Source organism: Chlamydotis macqueenii, unplaced genomic scaffold (genome assembly GCF_036417535.1).
Source record: "Chlamydotis macqueenii isolate bChlMac1 unplaced genomic scaffold, bChlMac1.mat HAP1_SCAFFOLD_200, whole genome shotgun sequence".
Taxonomy (NCBI): Eukaryota; Metazoa; Chordata; class Aves; order Otidiformes; family Otididae; genus Chlamydotis; species Chlamydotis macqueenii.
The window spans coordinates 159,334-181,459 of NW_028239092.1; the positions used below are offsets into that span (position 1 = coordinate 159,334).

Below are 22,126 nucleotides of genomic sequence, written 5' to 3' on the forward strand. Positions count from 1 at the left end.
TAAGGATGACCAGGTTGTCTATGGGCTGTAGCAGCAACTGTCCTCCTGACTTAAGAAGCTTGTAAGCTGACAACGGGACACCCAAGAACAGCTTATGTACCGCATATGGTACTTTCTGTTCTGGAACAGAAAGGAGGACACTGGTTATCCCCAAGCAGGATGCTCAAACATCACATTGTCCTGTTGGAACAAGATGATGTCAAATCAAAAACAACTACAACAATAAATCCTGCCATCTTTTTAAGTTCAATAGAAGAAGAAGTTCTAAGTCATGACTGTCTACAGACCATCAAACAAGTTTATTCCAGCAGAAGTAACAGAAGAGTGAACATACCTGACCCAGAATTCGAGATATGTACTGATGGAAGCAGCCTCGTGAGAAATGGAAGAAGATTGGCTGGATATACAATAACAATAACAAACTCTGTTATTGATGCAAAGCCGCTCTCAGTGAACACCTCAGCACAAAAGGCGGAATTGATAACTAGCCCTCATAAAAGCCCTAAAATGGACAGAACATAAAAAGTGAATATATGGACTGATTTAAAGTATGCTTTTGGAGTAGTACATGCCCATGGAGCCACATGGAAAGAAAGAGGAATGCTGACAGCACAAGGAACATCCATTAAACACCAAGAAGAAATTCTGCAATTGCTCCAAGTGGTGCAGAAACCCAAAGAAGCTGCAATAATGCACTGCAAAGCCCACCAATTTGGGAATTTCCCAGTGAATATTGGAAATAAATTAGTCAATAAAAAGGCAAAGGAGAGAGCAGAAAAAGGCATCATGACAATAATACCAGTTAAAGAAGTGAAATTTGAGCAACAAACCCCAAATTACAGTAAGGTTGATTTGGAATTAGCTAAATCAATTCAAATAAATATGAAAAATGATCATTAGTCCTAAAAATCAAGTTGTGGTCTCACCGCAATCAAAGCTAAAAGCATAGAAAAATTCATTGGGAAACAGAGGCAATGATCAGTGATTTAAGACAGGTGATTAGTGTTAGGATGATAAAGCTAATAAAATCAGTAACAAAAAGTGTGAAACTTGTTTAAAGAATAACCCGAGAAATATTAAATAACCACCCCCAGGAACCATATATATGGGAAACTTGCCTGAAAATTATTGGCAGATTGATTTTTCAGAATTGCCACAACAAAATGGATATAGATATCTATTGGTATTAGTAAATATGGCCAAAAGATTTTCTTTTCCTGTCGCACCAATAGGCAAGAGAAGTGGCTAAAAATATGTTAAAAGAAATAATATCATGGTTTGGAATCCCCAAAAGAATATAATCAAATAGAGGTCCTCATTTTGTGTCTGAAATTATTCAAATATTGAGGAAAATTCTGGGAATCAAATTGAATTTACACACTCCTTGAAGGCCACAATCTAATAGACAAGTAAAATTTGTCAGAAAATATCTTTAAAATGGCCTCATGCTCTTCCTTAAGCACTTCCGAGAATCAAGATTCAATCCAGATCTAGGACTAAAATTAGTCCATATGTTAATGTATGGAAAATCTTATCAGACTCTAACCCTTGTTCAAAATGTGACTGCTACTGGGGATAATGAAATGGAATTGTATTTGATATCCCTTGGAAGAACTCTGATATGGATATGGAACTGCCACAGAGCCTCTTTCTTTAGATTCCCCAGTTCATCATTTTAACCAGGAGATTACGTGTACCTGAAAATTTGGGAATCAGAAACTCTTCAATAAAAATGGAAAGAACCATATCAGGTGCTTCTAGCAATATATACAGCCCCTAAATTTGAAGATATTGATTCTTGGATTCATTATTTGAGAGTCAAGAAGCACAGCCTCCAAAACAGAAACAATGGATTTCTAAAGAAACATGTCATTTAAAGTTAACAGTCTCTCATTTTTAATGAATTAGACAAAATCATATCAAAATAATGAAATCTATCAAAGGAATTTTATTAGTAATGTTAATAATACTTTTTGGTTTACTGATTATGGAGATTAGTTATAAGTAAATGAGACTTATTGAAAAAAATTAAATAAGTCTCAAAGGGGGGAAATGTTACATGACATAAACATTGAAAATTAAATATCAATATGAGGTGATTCTTGCTAACTATAGAACTGTAGTCACATAGGTTAAATCTTCATAAAATTCGTTTGTTCCTAAAGGGAGTGGGACCCTAGAGATCTTATAATACGCATTTGTTAGAAGCTAGCCTAGCATATCTTTAATACAATGGTAAGTCCCAAACACCCCCAAACACCACCTGCAGAAATAGGCCCTGAGCCATCACTTTGGAGCCAGGAAAATCAAGCAGCACCACGACCTGTTCTCAAGACCAGATATGGAGATTTCAAGGAGGAGTTTGACCAGCGAATTCGAGGAGGGGGCGTTTTGACGACCACCAAGACCACCAAAAGACCCTCGACTCAAAAGACTGGGCATGCGCGAGTGGGTAGGGAAATGATGTAATGGTTTCTCAGAAAATTTATGTTTATGCATATTATTTCTTGGAATTTAATGAATATGTATAATTAATGTGTATTTAACCCGTGCTGTTGATCAAATGGGTGCGCACGCTAGGTGGAGCGATCCCCCGTGCGCCCAGCGCTGCAATAAAGAAGTGCCTGCTTCTTAACTTCTCGTTGCTGTTAAGGAGTTTTATTCCGGATTTCGGTAACACCCCCTGCCTCTCCCTCTCTTTCTCTCACTGCTGTAGGTTTTTTTTACTTCCCTATACCTCTCCCTCTCTCCTTCTACCTCTTTGCTTTCTTTTTCTCTCTGCTGCCCATTTTTTTTCCATTTATCTGTCTGTCTTCCTATCACAACTTTCAAAATTTCTCCTCATCTGCCTTTTAGCCTTTCACAGTTCCCACCCCCCAATCTCTCTATGTCCAGGTCCATGTCCCTGATTTTTCAGTTCCTCTCTCTCTGCCCTGTGTCCTACATACACCTTTTCTTTCTTACATTAGATTAAGTTACTCCAGGTCCCTGTCCCTTTGTTTTAATTTCTTCCCTTTCTGTGCCATAGCCCGCTTTTGTCTGTATCATTCTCTCTGTGTCTGGCTCCCTTGGTCCCTCCCCTTAGCTCTTTGAGGTTTTTTGCTATTTCTCCACACCCCCCCCCCCCCCCCCCCCCCCCCCGGCACCCTCGCAACCCCTGCCCTCCTGTCTCATGCCCTCACTCCCCCCTCCACCCCTGCTCTGCCTCCCCGTATTTGACCCTGCCCCCCGTAACCCCTCTGCCTGCAGACCCTGGGGTGATGCCTGCCCCCCACCACCCCCAAACTGAAACCTCCCACCTGCTTCCCTGCACCTCACTCCATCTCAGTTGTTTTAATTGATAATTTGCAATTGTTTTCAGTTTTATCACTTCTCTTTCTGGGCATTTATTGTTCTCTCCTTTCCTCACAAGGGCTATTGGTGGTGGTTTGTTTCTTCTTAATTGTTAAACTGTTTTCATCTCAACCCACGAGTTTCCTCACTTTCACCCTTCTCATTCTCTCCCCCTCCCACGGGGACGCTTTTTGGTACAGAGGCCACAAATGTCACTGCCCAGGCTGCGCGGGGGGAAGGGGCAGCCGTGCCCCGGGAAGGGGTGACCGGCTGCGGACGGCGCGAACGGGAGGGAGGAACCGGCCGTGGCTCGTCCGGCTGAACACCCAGGCCCGGAGCGGTGGGGGGCTGCTGCCACCTGGTGACGGAAAGCGGGAACTGCAGCTCGGGAGTCGCGCATGCGCAGTGCTCTGCCCTTCTCCCGGCAGGCACTGTGTTCGGCCTTCGGACTGCGCATGCGGCCGGGAGCAGCATGGCGGTGTGCGGCCGGCGGGTCCCGGCGGCGGTGACGGGTGAGTACCGAGGGCACCCGTGAGGTGAGCGAGCCCCTTTCGTGGCTGCAGCGCTGTCTCCTGCCCGCCCGGGGAGCCTCAAGCCGCCCGCTCGGAGCCGAGCCGGGCGAGGGCAGCCCCGGGGAGTGACCCGAGAGCAGAGAGAAGGGAAGAGGGGCAGGAGGGGGCCCCCCCTCCCGGGCGGAGACGCCGGGCACCTCCCCAGCTCGCCAGAGCTCCCCCCGAGCCTCCCCCGGCCCCGTGCAGCTGCCCGCCGCTCCGGCGCGTCCCCTGAAGCCTGTCCCGTAGCACCGGGCCACGCCCTGCCCTGAAGGCTGCGAGGGGGGACCTCAGTGTATCTGGAGAATCCCCTGCGGCAGCAGGCGCTCCGGCCAGGGGCCGCGTGCGGTAATAACGGTCGCTGCTTCTTCTTTCCCTCTCCCAGAGGCCGTGGCTGTCCGTTCCTCCCTTGGAAACGCTGTTGACTGCACTCGCCTCAGGCTTGTGTGGGCTGTCTCTGCCTGGCCGCGCTCTCCTGGCGGTGCGGGAGCGAAAATGAACGGATGGAGCGCTTACTGCCTGTGGAGAGGAGCTGCTGCAGCTGAAGCTGGAGAGGCCACAGAAAGGTAAAGAAGAAGAAGAAACCAAAGGCCAGCCAGCCAGCAGCTGCCTCCCGCTGCAGGCCAGAGAGAGCCTAGCCTGCCTCTCCGGGTGAGGAAGGATCCCTCTTTGTACTCTTCAGCAGGCCAGACCGCCAGTGCGCACTGCACAGTCTGTACGTGGAACCTGAAGCACGGTACGGCCACATAGCGCGCGAGCGAGCGAGCGTGGGTGGGTGGCTACGTGTCTAGGAAGCTTTTTGTCTAAGAGCTGTAGGACACCCACGTATTCTCTTAGGTGGAGGACAGCCAAGTGGTCGGAGTTACAGAAGAGGAGAGAAGCAGAAAGCAGCATCTGACCTGTCAGATTCTCCCAGCAGTGCCGGGAGTGAGAGCTGTGGTGAGTCCCCGGCCCCTGGGGCTCTGCCTCCTCTCTTGTGCGTCCCTGTCCTTCCCTGCCGCTCCCGTGACCCCTACCTTTCCCAAGCTGCTGTGATTTGTTGTTGTTGTTATTGTTTCCTTCTACCTCTCCTCTTCTGTCTGTTCTTGTATGCTCTTCCCCCTTTCTCTCTCCCTTTAAATCTCTTGTTCTACCGCTTCCTTTTGTTTTGTATCCCTGCACTTTTGTTCTGCTCCCTTTCCTTCCTTTGTTTGTCCTCTGTCTCTGTCCTGCGGCCCATTGCTGTTTTTGCCTTTTCCATCTCTTTGTCCTGATCTGCATCCGTCTTCTCCCCCCAACTAATTTCTCCAGCCTGTTTTCTGGCCTGCTTTTCTTTGCGCCTCTGCATGCCTGCCCTGTGCCTCTGCCTTTCTATCTCTCTCTTTCTTTTCTTATCTTTCTTTCTCTATCTCTTTGTCTTGCATACTGTCACTGTTTTTTTTTTCTGTTCTGTATCTCACTGTCTGTGATGTCCTCTGTGCCCCTGGATGTGTTTGCAGCCCCTGGGTGCAGAGCTGATGGCTGAGGACAGGCACAGGGAAGGGGGTGATGTGCTGTGGGGCTTTGGCAAGGGCCCCTGCTCCTGATGGGCTCCAGCTGGGGCTGGAGGTGGGGCAGCCCCAGATGGGTCTGTTACCGAAATCCGGAATAAAACTCCTTAACAGCAATGAGAAGTTAAGAAGCAGGCACTTCTTTATTGCAGCGCTGGGCGCACAGGGGATCGCTCCACCTAGCGTGCGCACCCATTTGATCAACAGCACGGGTTAAATACACATTAATTATACATATTCATTAAATTCCAAGAAATAATATGCATAAACATAAATTTTCTGAGAAACCATTACATCATTTCCCTACCCACTCGCGCATGCCCAGTCTTTTGAGTTGAGGGTCTTTTGGTGGTCTTGGTGGTCGTCAAAACGCCCCCTCCTCGAATTCGCTGGTCAAACTCCTCCTTGAAATCTCCATATCTGGTCTTGAGAACAGGTCGCGGTGCTGCTTGATTTTCCTGGCTCCAAAGTGATGGCTCAGGGCCTATTTCTGCAGGTGGTGTTTGGGGGTGTTTGGGACTTACCATTGTATTAAAGATATGCTAGGCTAGCTTCTAACAAATGCGTATTATAATATCTCTAGGGTCCCACTCCCTCTAAGGACAAATAGATTTCGTATAAAATTTAACCTATGTGACTACAGTTCTACAGTTAGCAAGAATCACCTCATACTGATATTTAATTTTCAACGTTTATGTCATGTAACATTTCCCCCCTTTGAGACTTATTTAATTTTTTTCAATAAGTCTCATTTACTTATAACTAATCTCCATAATCAGTAAACCAAAAAGTATTATTAACATTACTAATAAAATTCCTTTGATAGATTTCATTATTTTTGATATGATTTTGTCTAATTCATTAAAAATGAGAGACTGTTAACTTTAAATTACATGTTTCTTTAGAAATCCATTGTTTCTGTTTTGGAGGCTGTGCTTCTTGACTCTCAAATAATGAATCCAAGAATCAATATCTTCAAATTTAGGGGCTGTATATATTGCTAGAAGCACCTGATATGGTTCTTTCCATTTTTATTGAAGAGTTTCTGATTCCCAAATTTTCAGGTACACATAATCTCCTGGTTAAAAATTATGAACTGGGGAATCTAAAGAAAGAGGCTCTGTGGCAGTTCCATATCCATATCAGAGTTCTTCCAAGGGATATCAAATACAATTCCATTTCATTATCCCCAGTAGCAGTCACATTTTGAACAAGGGTTAGAGTCTGATAAGATTTTCCATACATTAACATATGGACTAATTTTAGTCCTAGATCTGGATTGAATCTTGATTCTCGGAAGTGCTTAAGGAAAAGCATGAGGCCATTTTAAAGATATTTTCTGACAAATTTTTCTTGTCTATTAGATTGTGGCCTTCAAGGAGTGTGTAAATTCAATTTGATTCCCAGAATTTTCCTCAATATTTGAATAATTTCAGACACAAAATGAGGACCTCTATTTGATTATATTCTTTTGGGGATTCCAAACCATGATATTATTTCTTTTAACATATTTTTAGCCACTTCTCTTGCCTATTGGTGCGACAGAAAAAAATCTTTTGGCCATATTTACTAATACCAATAGATATCTATATCCATTTTGTTGTGGCAATTCTGAAAAAATCAATCTGCCAATAATTTTCAGGCAAGTTTCCCATATATATGGTTCTTGGGGGTGGTTATTTAATATTTCTAGGGTTATTCTTTAAACAAGTTTCACACTTTTTGTTACTGATTTTATTAGCTTTATCATCCTAACACTAATCACCTGTCTTCTTAAATCACTGATCATTGCCTCTATTTCCCAATGAATTTTTCTATGCTTTTAGCTTTGATTGTGGTGAGACCACAACTTGATTTTTAGGACTAATGATCATTTTTCATATTTATTTGAATTGATTTAGCTAATTCCAAATCAACCTTACTGTAATTTGGGGTTTGTTGCTCAAATTTCACTTCTTTAACTGGTATTATTGTCATGATGCCTTTTTCTGCTCTCTCCTTTGCCTTTTTATTGACTAATTTATTTCCAATATTCACTGGGTAATTCCCAAATTGGTGGGCTTTGCAGTGCATTACTGCAACTTCTTTGTGTTTCTGCACCACTTGGAGCAATTGCAGAATTTCTTCTTGGTGTTTAATGGATGTTCCTTGTGCTGTCAAGCATTCCTCTTTCTTTCCATGTGGCTCCATGGGCATGTACTACTCCAAAAGCATACTTTAAATCAGTCCATATATTCACTTTTTATGTTCTGTCCATTTTAGGGCTTTTATGAGGGCTAGTTATCAATTCAGCCTTTTGTGCTGAGGTGTTCACTGAGAGCGGCTTTGCATCAATAACAGAGTTTGTTGTTGTTATTGCATATCCAGCCAATCTTCTTCCATTTCTCATGAGGCTGCTTCCATCAGTACATATCTCGAATTCTGGGTCAGGTATGTTCACTCTTCTGTTACTTCTGCTGGAATAAACTTGTTTGATGGTCTGTAGGCAGTCATGACTTAGAACTTCTTCTTCTATTGAACTTAAAAAGATGGCAGGATTTATTGTTGTAGTTGTTTTTGATTTGACATCATCTTGTTCCAACAGGACAATGTGATGTTTGAGCATCCTGCTTGGGGATAACCAGTGTCCTCCTTTCTGTTCCAGAACAGAAAGTACCATATGCGGTACATAAGCTGTTCTTGGGTGTCCCGTTGTCAGCTTACAAGCTTCTTAAGTCAGGAGGACAGTTGCTGCTACAGCCCATAGACAACCTGGTCATCCTTAGCTAACATTGTCCAATTGTTTGGAGAAATAACCAACCGGTCTTCTTCATTCTCCATTTTTCTGAGAAAGCATTCTTCTGAGGGCCGAATGTTGTCTTTCATGAACAAACAGTTCAAAGGGTTTGGTTAAATCGGGCAACCCTAGAGCAGGAGTGAACATCAGAACTACCTTTACATTCTGGAATGCCTTTCGAGCTTCAGGTTCTCACACAAGGGGTCCCTCCTTCAATTCCTTTAATCCACAGGTGACACCAGCCAGCCATTCCCAGAAACGTTCGCAGCTCCTTAGCTCCTTTTGGCTCCGGCATTTGGCAAATTGCCTCTTTTCTCTCATTTCCAAGTTGTCTTTGTCCCTGTGTGATTTCAAATCCCAAATACATGACAGTCTCTTTTCCAATCTGTGCTTTCTTCTTGGAAAATCTGTTATCACTTTGGCCCAAGAAATTTAGCAGGTTAGTAGTCAAGTTGAAATATTCTTCTCTGGTTTCTGTGGCTATTAAAATATCATCTACATATTGCAACACCAGTCTTTCAGGATAAATTATTTTGCATGTTTCTAATTCCTTAGCCAATTGATTTCCAAAGATCATTGGGCTATTTTTAAATCCTTGAGGTAGCACTGCCCAGGTGAGCTGAGTCTTCTGCCCAGTTGTGGGATTTTCCAGTTCAAAGGCAAAATATGCCTGACTATTTTTGTCAAGAAGAATACAGAAAAAGGCATCCTATAAGTTCAATACAGTGAACCACTTGTGATTTTCTTTTAAAGCTGTCAACAAGGATACAGGTTTGCCACTAAGGGGTGAATATCTTGAACTATTAAATTTATTGCTATTAAAATCTTGTACTAACCTATATTCCTCACTTTCTGGCTTTTTCACAGGTAAAATGGGAGTATTGAATTCTGATTCACATTTGACTAATAGTCGATATTTTTTTAAAAAATTTTCAATCATTTTCTCAAGGCCTCTTCTAGCTTCTAATTTTAAAGGGTACTGGTTTTGTCTTACCAGTTTGGTGCTCTCCTTTAGAAAAATCTTTACCGGTTCTGCTGCTTTTGAATGTCCGGGAACTTCGCCAGCCCACACCAAAGGGTTACTGCATTGTCCACTTCTTGAGGGATTTCATATGGCTCTGAAGTTGTCTGCAACATAAAAATTCTTGCCTCTCTGGCTTTTGATTAGGGTATGTTTAATTGAATGTCACAGTTTTAAAAATTAATTTGTGCTTTCAATTTGCTCAATAAATCTCTCCCCACTAAGGCAACAGGACACTCTGGCATGTATAAAAATTGGCCAGTTCCCCATTTTTACCCACCTTAAAGTTAAGGATTGAATGAAAAAATTATTTTCAGCTTTCCCTGTGGCACCAATTTTGTCTACATACTTTTTACTCAATTTTCTTCTACCAGTACTTAAAATGAATAGCTCCAGTATCAAAATAGAAAATCCATGGTTTGGGTCCCCAGCTGGATTGTAACCAGGGGTTCTGCTGCGGAATTCTCCCCCAGTCCTCTTTGCACCTCTGACACAGGCATCTGCTGTGCTGCCAGTTTTTTTTTTTTTCTTTTTCAGAATAAGGACATTCATTTTTCCAGTGCCACCATGCTTCACACTTTGCACACTGATATTCCCAATCTCTCTCCTATTGCAGTTATTTTATCCATTCCTCTACCACACCCCGATCTCATCCCCGGTTTGTTCCCCTACTGCTTGTCAAAGTGGTAGGGGGCAAGGCTTGAGCCGCTCCTTGTTCTATCTGGTCTTGTCAGCTTCCAGTTCTCCCTGCAATAGGACTGAAACCCTCATAATTCAACTGTCCCACTCTACAGCTCCCACCGGGGGTTCGGTGTTCTGGCCCCTTTTTCTACTGTTTCATTTGTTAAACCTGCATCAACACTTCCAGACCACACATAAAGATAATACAGAAATTTAACACAGAAATTTAACACATGAATTCTATGTTTTCCTCTTCAGTTCCACATTTTAAACATCACTTTCTATACTACAAGCCAGGATCTTTTCAACCTTTTTCCTTTTTTATTTTTTTTTTTTTTTTTTTTTTTTTATGCCAAAACCATCGGATCCTTGGGGACGTATCTGCAATCTTTCTGCCACTTGGGATGATTTCCCAAAGTAAAGAACAAATCAACATCGGGGACCACATCTCACTTTCCTTCCCTTCTACAAGATAACATCAACTGTAAAATATTGGATCAATTTTTTTTTTTTTTTTTTTTCTAGTTACTGGGTCTCCCCTTATATCCTCCCAATGTTTAAGAACACATCCCAGTGGAGACTTCATTAATATTTCCCCTACCATTGAGGTAGACATAGAAGATATGTGTTTTCCCATATTTTACAAAGGAGTTTTTGGTACCAAAAAGACAATAACACTGTTCTACAAACAAAGTCAATCCCGTCACCAAGAAAAGTTTAAAACCCCAAATGCAATACTGTATATCATTCAAGTCCCGTACACTGCAACACATGCATACAGACTTAAAAACAAAACAAAACAAAACAAAACAAAACGCACTGAAGCAACAATTACCAGCTTGTAAATCACTTCTAAAACACCCTGGGGCCCCTTTCCAAGCTATGTACAAATCTTACCAATACTCCCCATACTCTTACTCTTAAACAATTTAGACTAAATGCCAAATACCAGATAAATGCAAATGACAATTGTCCCAAATACAAAAACCAAACAAATGCAAATGACAATTGTCCCAAATACACAAATGTCCAACCCAGCAATAGCTTTCGCTTATGACTTACGGGCAGACGCCTAGGCTTCCAAACCAAACGGGTACCCTCTAAGCCCCAACCCTGCGAAGCTTTCGCCGCGCCTTACGGGCAGGCTATCCAGAGCAGACAGATTTCAAAGAAGAAGTGCCTTACCCTTTTCTCCAGGGAACGTTGCGAGGAGCTTTGTGAGTCGAGAGCGATGGGTCTCCACGAGAATACCTCGGTGCCGGCTGGAGTTCGATCAACACTCGATCTCGTTCAGTCTCACTCGCAAGGTCCCACCTGGGTCGCCAAAACTGTTACCGAAATCCGGAATAAAACTCCTTAACAGCAATGAGAAGTTAAGAAGCAGGCACTTCTTTATTGCAGCGCTGGGCGCACGGGGGATCGCTCCACCTAGCGTGCGCACCCATTTGATCAACAGCACGGGTTAAATACACATTAATTATACATATTCATTAAATTCCAAGAAATAATATGCATAAACATAAATTTTCTGAGAAACCATTACATCATTTCCCTACCCACTCGCGCATGCCCAGTCTTTTGAGTCGAGGGTCTTTTGGTGGTCTCGGTGGTCGTCAAAACGCCCCCTCCTCGAATTTGCTGGTCAAACTCCTCCTTGAAATCTCCATATCTGGTCTTGAGAACAGGTCGCGATGCTCCTTGATTTTCCTGGCTCCAAAGTGATGGCTCAGGGCCTATTTCTGCAGGTGGTGTTTGGGGGTGTTTGGGACTTACCATTGTATTAAAGATATGCTAGGCTAGCTTCTAACAAATGCGTATTATAATATCTCTAGGGTCCCACTCCCTCTAAGGACAAATAGATTTCGTATAAAATTTAACCTATGTGACTACAGTTCTACAGTTAGCAAGAATCACCTTATACTGATATTTAATTTTCAACGTTTATGTCATGTAACAGGTCCAGTGAGGCTGAGGGTGGGCCTGGCCCTGCTGTATGAGGGGCCTCCAGCTGTAAAGGGGGCCGCCTGGGCATGGCTGCTGGAGGGGACTGAGGAGTGAATCACAGGCAGGTGCCGCCAGCAAGGAGTGGCTGGTCCATCTGAGCCCTCCCTGACAGAGCAGACACCAGGACGCAGTGCCAGGAGCTCCGTGCCTCTGTCGGCCACGTGTGCGAGCCACCACGTTCTGCTACATTTGTCATTCAGCCCTGTCCAGAACGTAGCTGTGGTAGAAGTTAGATAGCATGCATGGTCTTGCTAGAAATGAAGCCTGGAGCATTTGTTTTCTTGTAGGAAGCTGAAGCAGGTGGTTTTTGATAATGTTGTCATTGCATGTAATGACATACTTTTCTAGTTAGCTTGGTATGACACCTATTTTTTTCTACCTACACCCCAGAAAAAGTAAGTTGAGCTTTGCGTCTCTCAGCATCTGAAGCACCACGAGCGGCAGTTGCGGCGTCGGACTTCTTGGCAATGAGTGGAGCCGGTGAGCAGAGCACTGCGGCGCTTTTGAGGAGGAGAGTGCCATAGAAGAGATTGGTGGTAAGTGGTGTGATGTTGAAGGGCGGTGCTGTTTGGTAGGTTTTATTTTTGGGGTTTTTTTTTTTGCAGATGGTGATGAGGAGCTGGGCGAGGAAGCGCCATCTTAGTTAGCATGGGGTTGTTCTTTTGAGGATGGAATCTGATTTCTGGCCATTTGAGAGCTAAGTTGAGGGACCACAGCCGAGGAGGGAACAAGGTTGAAAACTGCAGGGAGGGTGTAGTAAATTGATGGGAGGAAGAGGGCTCCCTGGGAACAGTCTCTCTCGGGAAGGTGAAGGGGGAGACGTTACTGGTCAGTGTACGCTGGGCAAGAGTGTTGCAGCCTGGGGCGGTCTGCCTTTTATGCAGTCTCTAGGCTGGATAACGTTTGTGGGCCTGTAGAGGCGCTGGCAAGGGCCGGCGAGGAGCAGCACGAGCTTTCAGTGCTGGCACTTTTGGTGTAGGCGTCATCCGTACGGTCACGGAGCACGGTTGCTGTAGCTCCCCTGTCAAAGGGCAATAGTCAGCAGCGCACTCCCGATCGGGCTCTTTTATGGCGTTACAAGTCTAAATCATCGACCCATCGTGTCTCTTGAAAGTTTAGGGACCACCTTCTTATCTGGCGTCGTTCTCAGCTGCGTGAGCAGCTCTGTTCTCTTGCTGTCCATTTTCATGGACTGGGACTTCTTCCCTGCATCCCGATGTTCTCTAGGTCTTGGGTGCAGGCTTCTTGCGCGTCCATCCTCTCTCGTTTGAGAGTAAGGTCTTGTTAGGGGCTCTGATGTTCTACTCTTGGTCTGGCTCTGCCACAGTCTCCTGTTATTCATGTCACGGTCCTGCAGGTCTTATTTCTTGGCGATATTTTTCCATCTGGTGGTCATTCTTCTTGCAGGTAACTTTTTGACCTTTGAGGTGTGTTGTTTGATGTGGTTTGTGTATTGTCTGTCTCTGCATGTGTGTGGTTGGCTGGAGCTGCCCTGACTGGGGGGTGTGTAGAGTCAGGGCTAGGTGGATTGGTGATAAGTCACTAGACTTATTGTGGTGAAGCAAGGGTAGAGTGAGTGCTTTTTGAGGGAGTAATTGTTTTCCATGTTACTAGAGGTCTAGCTGTGAAGTGTATTAATGCTTAGTGTGTGGTGTTGTGAATTATGTTAGGCAGAGCAATCTAAGCAGAAAAGTGGAGTAGAAGGGATTCTACCCCCTGTTGTGAGGTTTGATGGGTGTGTTTGTGGGGTTTTTCTGGGTTTCATTGTGGGTGGTTTTTTTTTTTTTTTTTTGGCTGTGGATCCTGGATGGTGTGTCAGGTGATGGTTGTCTGCAAAGGCTGGGTGCAGAATAGGCTAGGGGGTGGGGTTATTGCTGGTATAGTGGTGTGGTTTTGGTTTTATTTTATTTAGTGGGGTTTTTCTTGTGTGTGTGTTTGGGGGGGTGGGTATCTTTTATTTGTTTTGAGGCTTGTGATTTCTTGTGATTTTTGGGGAGCATTGCAGCCATAGGGAGATAGTGGGTTACAGCAGGCTCTTGGGAGCATCGGCTTGCCAGAGTGTGAGTGTTGGTATGTGTAGTGAGTGAAGTTGTAGTGTGTTTTGAGTGTTTGTAGTTTGTTTGTGAGTGGGTAGTAGGTTTCTTGTGTTTGGTTTTAGGGTGTGTGTGACAGAGTTTTCCTTTTCAGGCAGTTAGACACATACACAAAAAAAAATTTAAATTAAAAAAAAAAGTTGGGGAATATTTACTCTTAAAATTTTTTCTTTTATTTTCTTCTAGCTGGGCTTTTATTTTTTTCCCCAGTCCTGGCTGCTCTGCAAGGCAATGATCATCACCAATGTTTGGGGGCAGAGGTCAGGCTCAGGCTGGGGTTTTTTTGCAGGGAGGGCTATTTTTTTTTGAGGCCTCTGGGAATGCTGTTCCCAGGGAGAGCGAAAGGTGCAGGGTGCTGGTGTGTGGGAGGAGGCTGGTGCTAGAGTGAGGCTGGAGAGTGTGAGATGTGGGTTTTAGTTGGTAGGTGTATGGGTGGTGTGTTTTGTAGACATATGGTAGTGGTTGAGTATGCAGTGTGTGAGAGTGTGTGTGTGAGAGTGTGAGCATGCCAGAGAGCGAGAGAGAGAGCTGTGTGTTCGTCAGGGAAAGCCCGGAGCCCCGATGTCTGTGGTGCTGTAGATGCTCTGGGAATGGCCGGTGAGGAGCAGCAAGAGCTTGACTGGCTGGCACTTTCGGTGTGGGAGCAATCGTCTGACGTTTGTGATATTTGGGGATTTTTTTTCCAGTGGGCGCCCAGGTTCAGCTGGTAGTAAACTTCTAAGCCTGGTTCGTCAGGGAAAGCCCGGAGCCCCGATGTCTGTGGTGTTGTAGATGCACTGCCACTGTCCGGTGAGGAGCAGCAGGAGCTTGACTGTCTGGCACTTTCGGTGTGGGAGCAATCGTCCGATGTTCGTGATTTTTAGTTTATTTTTTTCAGCGGGCGCCCAGGTTCAGCTGGTGGTAAACGTCGAAGCCCTGTTGGTCAGGGAAAGCGCAGAACCCCAATGTCTGTGGTGCTGTAGATGCGCTGCCAATGGCCGGTGAGGAGCAGCAAGAGGCTGACATGCTGGCACTTTCGATGTGGGTGCAATCGTCCGACGTTCGTGATTTTTGGGGGTTTTTTTCAGTGGGCGCCCAGGTGCAGCTGGTGGTAAACGTCGAAGCCCTGTTGGTCAGGGAAAGCCCGGAGCCCCGATGTCTGTGGTGCTGTAGATGCGCTGCCAATGGCCGGTGTTCAGCAGCTAGAGCTTGACTGTCTGGCACTTTTGGTGTGGGAGCAATCGTCCGACGTTCGTCATTTTTCAGGGTTTTTTTTCAGTGGGCAACCAGGTGCAGCTGGTGGTAAACGTCGAAGCCCTGTTCTTCAGGGAAAGCACAGAACCCTGATGTCTGTGGTGCTGTAGATGCACTGCCAAAGTCCGGTGAGTAGCTGCAAGAGCTTGAGTTGCTGGGACTTTCGGTGTGGGAGCAATCGTCCGACGTTTGTGATATTTGGGGATTTTTTTTCCAGTGGGCGCCCAAGTTCAGCTGGTAGTAAACTTCTAAGCCCTGTTGGTCAGGGAAAGCCCGGAGCCCCGATGTCTGTGGTGCTGTAGATGCGCTGGGAATGGCTGGTGAGGAGCAGGTAGAGCTTGACAGGCTGGCACTTTCGGTGTTGGAGCAATCGTCCGACGTTTGTGATTTTTCGGGGTTTTTTTTCAGTGGGAGCCCAGGTTCAGCTGGTGGTAAACGGCGAAGCCCTGTTGGTCAGGGAAAGCCCAGAGCCCTGATGTCTGTGGTGCTGTAGATGCGCTGGGAATGGGCGGTGAGGAGCAGCAAGAGCTTGTGTTGCTGGCACTTTCGGTGTGGGAGCAATCGTCCGATGTCCGTGATTTTTCGGGGGTTCTTTTCAGTGGGAGCCCAGGTGCAGCGGGTGGTAAACGTCGAAGCCGTGTTGGTCAGGGAAAGCCCAGAGCCCTGATGTCTGTGGTGCTGTAGATGCGCTGGGAATGGGCGGTGAGGAGCAGCAAGAGCTTGTGTTGCTGGCACTTTCGGTGTGGGAGCAATCGTCCGACGTTCGTGATTTTTCGGGGTTCTTTTCAGTGGGCGCCCAGGTGCAGCTGGTGGTAAACGTCGAAGCCCTGTTGGTCCGGGAAAGCCCGGAGCCCCGATGTCTGTGGTGCTGTAGATGCGCTGGGAATGGCTGGTGAGGAGCAGCAAGAGCTTGGCTGGCTGGCACTTTCGGTGTGGGAGCAATTGTCCGACGTTTGTGATTTTTCGGGGTTTTTTTCAGTGGGCGCCCAGGTGCAGCTGGTGGTAAATGTCGAAGCCCTGTTGGTCAGGGAAAGCCCGGAGCCCCGATGTCTGTGGTGCTGTAGATGCACTGCCAAAGTCCGGTGAGGAGCAGCAAGAGCTTGACTGGCTGGCACTTTCGGTGTGGGAGCAATCGTCCGACGTTCGTGATTTTTGGGGGTTTTATTTCAGTGGGCGCCCAGGTTCAGCTGGTGTTAAACGTCGAAGCCCTGTTCGTCAGGGAAATCCCGGAGCCCCGATGTCTGTGGTGCTGTAGATGCGCTGGGAATGGGAGGTGAGTAGCAGCAAGAGCTTGAGTTGCTGGCACTTTCGTTGTGGGAGCAATCGTCCGACGTTCGTGATTTTTCGGGGTTTTATTTCAGTGGGCGCCCAGGTGCAGCTGGTGGTAAATGTCGAAGCCCTGTTGGTCAGGAAAAGCCCAGAGCCCCGATGTCTGTGGTGCTGTAGATGCACTGGGAGTGGCCGGTGAGGAGCAGCAAGAGCTTGACTGGCTGGCACTTTCGGTGTGGCAGCAATCGTCCGACGTTCGTGATTTTTCGGGGTTTTATTTCAGTGGGCGCCCAGGTGCAGCTGGTGGTAAACGTTGAAGCCCTGTTGGTCAGGGAAAGCTCGAAGCCCCGATGTCTGTGGTGCTGTAGATGCCCTGCCAATGGGCGGTGAGTAGCAGCAAGAGCTTGAGTTGCTGGCACTTTCGGTGTGGGAGCAATCGTCCGATGTTCGTGATTTTTCGTTTATTTTTTTCAGTGGGCGCCCAGGTGCAGCTGGTGGTAAACGTCGAAGCCCTGTTCGTCAGGGAAAGCTCGGAGCCCCGATATTTGTGGTGCTGTAGATGCGCTGCCAATGGCCGGTGAGGAGCAGCAAGAGCTTGAGTTGCTGGCACTTTCGTTGTGGGAGCAATCGTCCAACGTTTTTGATTTTTCAGGGTTTTTTTTCAGTGGGTAACCAGGTGCAGCTGGTGGTAAATGTCGAAGCCCTGTTGGTCAGGGAAAGCCCGGAGCCCCGATGTCTGTGGTGCTGTAGATGCGCTGGGAATGGGCGGTGAGGAGCAGCAAGAGCTTGAGTTGCTGGCACTTTCGGTGTGGGAGCAATCGTCCAACGTTTTTGATTTTTCAGGGTTTTTTTTCAGTGGGTAACCAGGTGCAGCTGGTGGTAAATGTCGAAGCCCTGATGGTCAGGGAAAGCCCGGAGCCCCGATGTCTGTGGTGCTGTAGATGCGCTGCCAATGGCCGGTGAGGAGCAGCAAGAGCTTGACTGGCTGGCACTTTCAATGTGGGAACAATCGTCCGACGTTCGTGATTTTTCGGGTTTTTTTTCCAGTGGGCGCCCAGGTTCAGCTGGTGGTAAACGTCGAAGGCCTGTTGGTCAGGGAAAGCCCGGAGCCCCGATGTCTGTGGTGCTGTAGATGCGCTGCCAATGGCCGGTGAGGAGCAGCAAGAGCTTGTGTTGCTGGCACTTTCGGTGTGGGTGCAATCGTCCGACGTTCGTGATTTTTCGGGGTTCTTTTCAGTGGGAGCCCAGGTGCAGCGAGTGGTAAACGTCGAAGCCCTGTTGGTCAGGGAAAGCCCGGAGCTCCGATGTCTGTGGTGCTGTAGATGAGCTGCCAGTGGCCGGTGAGGAACTGCAAGAGCTTGACTGGCTGGCACTTTCGGTGTGGGAGCAATCGTCCGACGTTTTTGATTTTTCAGTGTTTTTTTTCAGTGCGTAACCAGGTGCAGCTGGTGGTAAATGTCGAAGCCCTGTTGGTCAGGGAAAGCCCGCAGCCCCGATGTCTGTGGTGCTGTAGATGCGCTGCCAATGGCCGGTGAGGAGCAGCAAGAGCTTGAGTTGCTGGCACTTTCGGTGTGGGAGCAATCGTCCGACGTTTTTGATTTTTCAGGGTTTTTTTTCAGTGGGTAACCAGGTTCAGCTGGTGGTAAATGTCGAAGCCCTGTTCGTCAGGGAAAGCCCGGAGCCCCGATGTCTGTGGTACTGTAGATGCGCTGGGAATGGCCGGTGAGGAGCAGCAAGAGCTTGACTGGCTGGCACTTTCGGTGTGGGAGCAATCGTGCGATGTTCGTGATTTTTCGTTTATTTTTTTCAGTGGGCGCCCAGGTTCAGCTGCTGGTAAACGTTGAAGCCCTGTTTTTCAGGGAAAGCGCAGAACCCCGATGTCTGTGGTGCTGTAGATGCACTGCCAAAGTCCGGTGAGTAGCAGCAAGAGCTTGAGTTGCTGGCACTTTCGGTGTGGGAGGAATCGTCCGACGTTCGTGATTTTTCGGGGTTTTATTTCAGTGGGCGCCCAGGTGCAGCTGGTGGTAAATGTCGAAGCCCTGTTCGTCAGGGAAAGTCCAGAGCCCTGATGTCTGTGGAGCTGTAGATGCGCTGGGAATGGCCGGTGAGTAGCAGCAAGAGCTTGACAGGCTGGCATTTAAGGTGTGGCAGGAATCGTCCGACATTTGTGATTTTTGGGGTTTTTTTTTCAGGGGGCACCCAGGTGCAGGTGGTGGTAAATGTCGATGCCCGGATCGTCAGGGAAAGCCCGGAGCCGCGATGTCTGTGGTGCTGTAGATGCGCTGCCCATGGCCGGTGAGGAGCAGCAAGAGCTTGAGTTGCTGGCACTTTTGGTGTGGGAGCAATCGTCCGACGTTTTTGATTTTTCAGGGTTTTTTTTCAGTGGGTAACCAGGTGCAGCTGGTGGTAAACGTCGAAGCCCTGTTGGTCAGGGAAAGCCCGGAGCCCCGATGTCTGTGGTGCTGTAGATGCGCTGGGAATGGCCGGTGTTCAGCAGCTAGAGCTTGACTGGCTGGCACTTTCGGTGTGGGAGCAATCGTCCGATGTTCATGATTTTTCGTTTATTTTTTTCAGTGGGCGCCCAGGTGCAGCTGATGGTAAATGTCGAAGCGCTGTTGGTCAGGGAAAGCGCAGAACCCCGATGTCTGTGGTGCTGTAGATGCGCTGGCAAAGTCCGGTGAGGAGCAGCAAGAGCTTGACTGGCTGGCACTTTGGGTGTGGGAGCAATCGTCCGACGTTCGTGATTTTTGGGGGTTTTATTTCAGTGGGCGCCCAGGTTCACCTGGTGGTAAACGTCGAAGCCCTGTTGGTCAGGGAAAGCCCGGAGCCCCGATGTCTGTGGTGCTGTAGATGCGCTGGGAATGGGAGGTGAGTAGCAGCAAGAGCTTGAGTTGCTGGCACTTTCAGTGTGGGAGCAATCGTCCGACGTTCGTGATTTTTCGGGGTTTTATTTCAGTGGGCGCCCAGGTGCAGCTGGTGGTAAATGTCGAAGCCCTGTTGGTCAGGGAAATCCCGGAGCCCCGATGTCTGTGGTGCTGTAGATGCGCTGCCTATGGACGGTGAGGAACAGCAAGAGCTTGACTGTCTGGCACTTTCGGTGTGGGAGCAATCGTCGGACGTTTTTGATTTTTCAGGGTTTTTTTTCAGTGGGTAACCAGGTGCAGCTGGTGGTAAATGTCGAAGCCCTGTTGGTCAGGGAAAGCCCAGAGCCCCGATGTCTGTGGTGCTGTAGATGCGCTGGGATTGGCCGGTGAGGAGCAGCAAGAGCTTGACTGGCTGGGACTTTGGGTGTGGGAGCAATCGTCGGACGTTCGTGATTTTTCGGGGTTTTATTTCAGTGGGCGCCCAGGTTCAGCTGGTGGTAAACTTCTAAGCCCTGTTGGTCAGGGAAAGCCCGGAGCCCCGATGTCTGTGGTGCTGTAGATGCGCTGGGAATGGCCGGTGTTCAGCAGCTAGACCTTGACTGTCTGGCACTTTTGGTGTGGGAGCAATCGTCCGACGTTCGTCATTTTTCAGGATTTTTTTTCAGTGGGAAACCAGGTGCAGCTGGTGGTAAACGTCGAAGCCCTGTTGGTCAGGGAAAGCCCAGAGCCCCGATGTCTGTGGTGCTGTAGATGCGCTGGGAATGGGCGGTGAGGAGCAGCAAGAGCTTGAGTTGCTGGCACTTTCAGTGTGGGAGCAATCGTCCGACGTTCGTGATTTTTGGGGATTTTTATTCACTGGGCGCCCAGGTTCAGCTGGTGGTAAACGTCGAAGCCCTGTTCGTCAGGGAAAGCCCGGAGCCACGATGTCTGTGGTGCTGTAGATGCGCTGCCAATGGCCGGTGAGGAGCAGCAAGAGCTTGACTGGCTGGCACTTTCGGTGTGGGAGCAATTGTCCGACGTTCGTGATTTGTCGGGGTTTTACTTTCAGTGGGCGCACAGGTGCAGCTGGTGGTAAATGTCGAAGCCCTGTTGGTCAGGGAAAGCCCAGAGCCCCGATGTCTGTGGTGCTGTAGATGCGCTGCCAATGGCCGGGGAGGAGCAGCAAGAGCTTGACTGGCTGGCACTTTTGGTGTGGGAGCAATCGTCCGATGTTCGTGATTTTTCGGGGTTCTTTTCAGTGGGAGCCGAGGTTCAGCGAGTGGTAAACGTCGAAGCCCTGTTGGTCAGGGAAAGCCCGGAGCCCCGATGTCTGTGGTGCTGTAGATGCGCTGGGAATGGGCGGTGAGGAGCAGCAAGAGGTTTACGGGCTGGCATTTAAGATGTGGCAGGAATCGTCCGACATTTGTGATTTTTGTGGTTTTTTTTTCAGGGTGCACCCATGTGCAGCTGGTGGTAAATGTCGAAGCCCTGTTGGTCAGGGAAAGCCCGGAGCCCCGATGTCTGTGGTGCTGTAGATGCGCTGGGAATGGGCGGTGAGGAGCAGCAAGAGCTTGACTGGCTGGCACTTTCAGTGTGGGAGCAATAGTCCGACGTTTGTGATTTTTCGGGGTTTTTTTCAGTGGGCACCCAGGTGCAGCTGGTGGTAAACGTCGAAGCCCTGTTGGACAGGGAAAGCCCGGAGCCCCGATGTCTGTGGTGCTGTAGATGCGCTGGGAATGGCCGGTGAGGAGCAGCAAGAGCTTGACTGGCTGGCACTTTCGGTGTGGGAGCAATCGTCCGACGTTCGTGATTTTTCGTTTATTTTTTTCAGTGGGCGCCCAGGTGCAGCTGATGGTAAATGTCGAAGCCCTGTTGGTCAGGGAAAGCCCGGAGCCCCGATGTCTGTGGTGCTGTAGATGCACTGCCAAAGTCCGGTGAGTAGCAGCAAGAGCTTGAGTTGCTGGCACTTTCGGTGTGGGAGTAATCGTCGGACGTTCGTGATTTTTGGGGGTTTTATTTCAGTGGGCGCCCAGGTTCAGCTGGTGGTAAACTTCTAAGCCCTGTTGGCCAGGGAAAGCCCGGAGCCCCGATGTCTGTGGTGCTGTAGATGCGCTGCCAATGTCCAGTGGGGAGCAGAAAGAGCTTGACTGGCTGGCACTTTCGGTGTGGGAGCAATCCTCCGACGTTTGTTATTCTTCGGGGTTTTATTTCAGTGGGCTCCCAGGTTCACCTGGTGGTAAACGTCGAAGCCCTGTTGGTCAGGGAAAGCCCGGAGCCCCGATGTCTGTGGTGCTGTAGATGCGCTGCCAATGGCCGGTGTTCAGCAGCTAGAGCTTGACTGTCTGGCACTTTTGGTGTGGGAGCAATCGTCCGACGTTCGTCATTTTTCAGGGTTTTTTTTCAGTGGGCAACCAGGTGCAGCTGGTGGTAAACGTCGAAGCCCTGTTCTTCAGGGAAAGCACAGAACCCTGATGTCTGTGGTGCTGTAGATGCACTGCCAAAGTCCGGTGAGTAGCTGCAAGAGCTTGAGTTGCTGGGACTTTCGGTGTGGGAGCAATCGTCCGACGATTGTGATATTTGGGGATTTTTTTTCCAGTGGGCGCCCAAGTTCAGCTGGTAGTAAACTTCTAAGCCCTGTTGGTCAGGGAAAGCCCGGAGCCCCGATGTCTGTGGTGCTGTAGATGCGCTGGGAATGGCTGGTGAGGAGCAGGTAGAGCTTGACAGGCTGGCACTTTCGGTGTTGGAGCAATCGTCCGACGTTTGTGATTTTTCGGGGTTTTTTTTCAGTGGGAG

At 48.0% G+C, this 22,126-nt stretch overlaps 1 long non-coding RNA gene across 1 annotated transcript; it reads left to right on the plus strand.

Annotated features, from left to right (window-relative positions):
• The first annotated feature begins 4,307 nt into the window (after positions 1–4,307).
• Positions 4,308–12,379, plus strand: LOC147596069 (uncharacterized). The gene is made up of 4 exons (XR_015261631.1): positions 4,308–4,450; positions 4,567–4,620; positions 4,722–4,823; positions 12,286–12,379. It is a non-coding gene; the product is annotated as an uncharacterized LOC147596069 (long non-coding RNA).
• Positions 12,380–22,126: the final 9,747 nt, after the last annotated feature.